Raw genomic sequence first — 6348 nt, forward strand, 5'->3', positions numbered from 1 at the left:
TTTTTTTGGAAGAATAGAGATGGTAAAAGAGTGAAATTTTCCACCAAGCAGGTTTGGATGGATTTGTCTGTTGCTAATCAAGTGGTCTTGTGGTGTAGTCTAATTTGGAATACTTTTTGTATCCGAAGGCATTAATTTATTTCTTGGTTGGCCTTCAAGTCCAAACTTCTCACCCAAGATAAAATGAGACATTGGAGAAATGGTGATAACCTCCTTTGCAAACTTTGTAGCACGGTTATGGAGACTCATGATCACTTGTTTTTCCAATGCCAGTATGCTCAAAAAGGATGGAAGGCAGTCCAAGCTAAGGGGAAGTTTTTTTCCTTCGCGTGGTAGTTGGCAAGAAATTATTGCTTGGTGTGCTATTAATATGAAAGGTAAAAGCACCTCTGCTGTTGTTGGTAAATTACTCCTATGTGCCTTGATTTATTTCCTTTGGCAAGAAATGAACTTTCGCATCTTAAAGAATAGTAGTAGAAGTGAAGAAAAGTTGGAGTCTATTATTTTGGGAGAAGTTAGGCTTCGACTCTACTCCTTCCGTTTTAAGGATAACCTTTTTGTCCGTCGATTTATGTCTGAATGGGACCTCCCAATGGAATGTATCAAAGGTTATGTGGATGATTCTCATAACTAGGCTGAGGAGCTGGGATGAGGTGTGGAAGGTTGGGTTGATGTTTTTGGGTGTTTATGGTAGGGATCCTGTTAGTATGTTGATTAGGATTACTGATGTTTTTGTTCTTAGGCTTTTCTGTTCATATTTGAATAGTAGGGCTATGCCCTCCTTTTTTTGGGTGTCTGCCATGATTCTTTTGGGTGTATATAACATCTTCTTTTGTACAGGCCTGGGTCTGTTTGGGCTTTGCGTTCAGCTTCTGTTTAGTCGAATAGTGTTTTACTTTTGCTCCTTGGGTCTGTCCAAGGGTTTGCATGTTTAAGGGTTTTTCCCTTTCTTTCTAATTTTATTTTTCTCAATATATTTACCGGGTTTATCCAAAAAAAAAAATTTGACCTAATGAATAACATAATGTTTTTTGAGTTTTCTGGCAAGTTCAGATAGAGAAGAAAATGAAGGAAGATAAGATTGGTTGTAATTTTTTGTTAAAAAAAAAAAAAAAATTATGCTCGTCTTATGTATAGTTTTGAAACATTGCATTGTTTCATGAAACAAAATGTGCCTTTGGAAACATTGCATTGTTTCATGAAACATGTTGTTTCAAATAAATTTTAATGAAACAATTTGTCTACAGGAGATGTAAGATATTTGTGTTGTAAAAACTGACAACATTTTCTTTTTAACTTTATAAATAACCAAATTCCAACATCAACTTTCGCCACTCAAACTAGTGTTTGGTTCAAATTGTGGGAAAGTTTTATTGTAATATATAACTTCTTATATGGAGATTGAAAATCTCTTGTGACAAAATAGGGCCGTGCCAACCCCAAGAACATCCATGAAAATAAGAATATTTTACTTTTTATATATAAAAAAGGCAACACAAAATTCTAGTATGACTCATATGCCCCGAAAAAAGCAGCTAAACAACAAAACCACATTTCACATCTTCCACAGTCACCTTTGCTCGACATTTCTATTCTCAACAAAGCCTTATGTTATGGACCCATACCAACCGTTAGATTAAGAAGGATTCCCATGGTTACTATTGAGTCGACAACACTACATGATTCGTATTTAGAAGTATCGATCCATCTACAAAACATTATCCAAGATCCTTTCAGTCTCTTCATCACTCTTTTGTGTACCTCCATTGCAAGAACTAAGCTCCAGGCTTGTTAGCTTCTTAGCCTTCATGGCCTCAGCTTCCCAATCTGTCCTGACCAAAACATAATAGAGAATAGAGACAGCACAGGCCACTTGGGCTGACAAGAGCCCGAACCAGAGCCCGCTAAACCCGATGTTGAGCCCGAAGGCCAGGCCCACTGCCACAGGAGTACCCACAAAGTAAAACGAGCCCAGGTTCACACGGGCCCCGATAACCGGCCTTGCCGTGCCACGTAGGATGCCACAGCCAGTTGTTTGTGGGCAGTTGCCCAGCTCACACAGTCCAATAATTGGTAAAACTGATGCAACCAAAGCTTTGACAAGATCATCCTTTGTGAACAAACCAGCCCATCTGTCTCTCAAAATCACTGTCCATGTTACATTTATAATTCCTATGAAGAATGCACACCCCAATGCCACCATTGCTGCAAGTTTGGCTTTGTAAGGCTTTCCAGCTCCAAGCTCATTGCCCACCTGCAGAATTTTCACAGGAAAATAAGTGTGACATTGGTTCACTTTTGTTTGTTTGAAGACAAAAGTAAACGTGTACTAATTTTTGTCCAATCACATTTTATGTGTGACCAATTTCGGTCCCCTACAAGTGATGCAATCATGTGTAATAGATGATATAAGTGTTCTACTTTAAGGAAGGGGATGAGTCATGAGATCAAATATGACCATTTACTTTTATCTTTCTTTGATTTGAAACTCACCAAAGAAGCTCCACCTTTATGTCAAAGAAATAAAGAGAACTCGTTACTTCCCTAAACTAAAGATTTCCACAAAATTTCACTCATGTCATTATTGAGAGAGACTTGGAAAAATATACTTATTCCCATGAGAGGTTTTTAACAAAAATCAAAATCCAGCCTCTATGAGATCAATCAGATTTTGGACACATTAACCCTTGTATCGTTTCCTTTCATGAAGATCTTATCAAATAGAAATTATTTTATCAAACATAAGTATAGGTACTTTAATAAGACCTCTTGATGGATGAGATTCTTCCCCACACCACTATTAATATTAACAGCAAGCAATAGGTACGGAGAGTGACGAATAAGACTTATATTGAACAGTCCCACCGAGTCTGTCCAATGATATAATATCATGTGTCATCACCCCAATAGATTGATCATGTTAACGAAACTTAAACTTCGTACCTGATGGAACTAACGTTAATAAACTCGTGGCATTGTGATAACTAGTCTTGTATAAAGAGCTATACAAAGATTCAAATTTAACCTTGAAAAAAATAAAAAAAAGAGAAAAAAAGACAATCATGAATTTCAAGTGTATTTGTGATAACTAGTGTTCGTTTAAAAAGTCATACAAAGAGTAAATTTAAACCTTTAAAAAGGAAAAAAAAGAGAGAAAAAGACAATTAGGAATTTCAAGAGCTGTATTTGATACTCTGATTCTTTGTTGTATGGCTCCTTTTAATACTAGTATTACCCTACATTTATATCGATGCAGAAAGTGAAAGATGTACATACCCGGGCAGAGACACAGCACAGAGGGCCATGGGACAGTGTACATCAGCTAGTGTCTGAATCAATCCCAGTGGCGGCCACACCAGTGTGGGATTCTCCATTACCCAGCCATTACAATCACAATCTCATACCACCACCACTCCAAGCAAATCCCAGGCAGCTGGGCACTGCCTCTCAAAGGGGCCAATCCCACCACACAGAACCCCAATCCACCCTCCATCTCTCTCCCACCGTCCACTCACCCACACGTACCCCACAATCAGCACCACCATGTTCAAGTTACACACCCACCGATGCCATTGCCATCCTGGCATCCCCATCCCCATTTTATCACCCAACAATAATTCAATGGCACATGAAACATCACAGCCACAAATGAGCACCACATCATCGGCTAGTCACCTGCTGAGACCTAAGAAACACCCTCAACGGCTGCAACAAAGTGTTTGTCAAAGATCGGTAAGAATATATAGTTAAGTTGCTGCCATTGCTGTGATGTTCTCATCCTGCCCATGAAAACCATTATGCTTTCGAGGTTTACCACAGGAGGCTGTTGGGGATGATGGCAAGGAAAAGTATGACGATCATGCGTTGGAGAGAGGGAGAGGAGGTCCCAGTTTTTGTACCATAGGCCTGGCTGCACACTGGCTCAAGGCCTGAGGCTAAGCCCACAAGAACAGAATAGCCGGTGATGTTGGTGACGCAATGGAGAGAGCTCCTCCGGCAAGCTCTAAACTTCCAAGTCTTCCTAAGAAAAGGACTGAAACAACGGCTCTGATGAACACCAGCCATTTTCATTGCGGTTATGGGCAAAGCCATCCCCATAGCTCCTTTAGCTCTTCCCAACCTGAAAAAAAATAAAAAAATAATCACTTTGAGCCAAAAACAGAAAAGAAAATCATGAAGAGAAGAAAAGTTTCTTTTATGAAGTTATGGATTACCTGCGAAAGAGATGAAGTTTGGGAAGAGAAATCCATGTCCTTGATATCAGCATCAGTTTACTTCCACATGGTTTAAATTTTCTAAAGAAAAACAACTTGATGTTGAATTAAACAGTGCAGAAACTGAAAGTGATTTCAAAGATGAAACAGAAAACCAAGATCAACCCACCAAGAGTTGGCTCTCTCAGGCTGAAAGAGAAGCTGAAAGGTTGGAAAAGAAAAGTCCTGAAGTTGAGAAAAAAGCATTAAAATGAAGTAACAGGAGCCACCAAAATAATATGTGTATGTACATGTATAAGAGAAGTAGTAAAGAAAAGATACACTAATTTGAAGAGTTGGAAAAGAGAAGTGAAAAAGCATAGAGTTAGTAGAGATAGTAATGGGAGTGGCGCGAAGCAGAAAGAGAGAGAAGGTACAGTTAAGCGGTTTCTAATGAGCTTTCATTATTGAAGTGCAGAGGCAAAAGAAAGTTTTTCCCTTTTTGTTTTTTTTTTTTTTTTTTTTGGTTACAAAAGGAAGGTGGAGAGAACTGAAAGGGAAATTTATAAGGTCGGTCCTCTTTCTACCTTTTTTTTTTTTTTTTTTTTTTTTTTTTTTTTTTTTTTTTTTTCAGCTTAATGTTTTTAACTTTACCATTTGGTTGTTGGGTTAATCGCTTAGATTTATAATATGAATCTTTTGTATATGAAATTAGCTAAAATTTCATGGATTTTGTGGAAGTAAATGGAGAAAACTTATGTATAACATGTGCATATTATCTCTGATTGATTAGAATGTTACATCAAGGTCTTTGTATGTTGTATAAAATTCTTGACTTATTGAGAAAACTTATGTATAATACCTAATGTGTATCTGATGGTTAGAATATTATGTCGATGTCTTAATATAAGATTTTCTTTAAGGAATCAAATCTTTATTTTTTTTCAAAGAGGAAAAGAAGATCACATATGAGGATATAAAGGTATAACTATTTTGTTAAGAGATAACATAGATCCAATTTATCATATAAAATTATGATTAGTTTCACGTAAAGAGATTATTACACGACGCTTATATACTGTTAAGATATGAAGACTTTTTGGATTATAAAAGAAAGGTCAATATTGTTTTGACATGATAGACATTTTTTCATTTTTTGATGATCGGAGTGTTCGATTCAGCTTACGTACACCTTAACTAATCCCTGAAACCTTGAAGTGGTTTGAACACAGGAAGTCAATGAACGGAACAAACTTTCTTGATAGCCAAATCAATCCCTTGAGGTTGACGTGATAAACATTATTGTATTGAGACCAAGGTTTTAAAACCTAATCTAAGGTGAAACCCTATAAAGTGGTCGGGTCCCAGGTTGACCGATTGAACCAATTTGACCGATGGGTTAAACTAGTGACGTCAGCAGGTAAAAGGTTTGAAATCCAGCAAAACAATCCTAAAATTACCATAAGTCCTTACAAGTTTAAAATCTTGCAAAACACCCCAAATTACATTGTCGGCATCAACAACTCAGGCCGAATAGGGCCTATTTTCGGTTTTGACCCAATCACCACGAAAACTCTACCTTTAATCTCCTGACCAAAACCCATCTCTGTTCATCTCACTAATCGCCGACAACAGCCAGTTGTTGCCGTCAATTTATTTTTGCGATTTTTAGTCGTTTTACTTACCAGAAATCACCTTCATTGTCACTTTTCCACTCACCAACATTTTCTTTAAAACCTCTAACATGTTAGCCTTCAATTGTTTGTCGATCGTCGTTTTTATTTCTAGATTTATTGATAAATAATAAAATTGGTAATCCGACTCGGTGAAATCCTTAGATCCACACCGAATAAGAAGCCCGAACCATGAATCTATTGAGATCTCCTATTATTAATGGTATGAAGACGTCATCATGATGATAGTATTAAGATTTCCGGCGACTATGATACCAAGTTTCGGCGGTTATAATACTAAAAAATTTTAACACCTCTTTTATGGCAATAAGTAATTACACAACTTAGTGATTTTTTTTTTTTTTTTTTTTTTTTGAATCTTAAGCTTGTGTTTAAATTTTCGAAGTAAATTATGGGACATGGGTTGACCGTTTGAGTACCTGTTGAGTTTGACTCAAGGGGTTTTCTATTGGCTGAGAAGA

The 6348-nt window shown here is 37.1% G+C and overlaps 1 pseudogene; it reads right to left on the reverse strand.

Annotated features, from left to right (window-relative positions):
- Positions 1 to 1454: 1454 nt before the first annotated feature.
- On the reverse strand, positions 1455 to 4092 carry LOC116147013 (annotated as a pseudogene).
- Between the last annotated feature and the right edge of the window lie 2256 nt (positions 4093 to 6348).

The sequence above is a fragment of the Pistacia vera genome, unplaced genomic scaffold, assembly GCF_008641045.1.
Source record: "Pistacia vera cultivar Batoury unplaced genomic scaffold, PisVer_v2 Contig487, whole genome shotgun sequence".
NCBI classification, from domain to species: domain Eukaryota; kingdom Viridiplantae; phylum Streptophyta; class Magnoliopsida; order Sapindales; family Anacardiaceae; genus Pistacia; species Pistacia vera.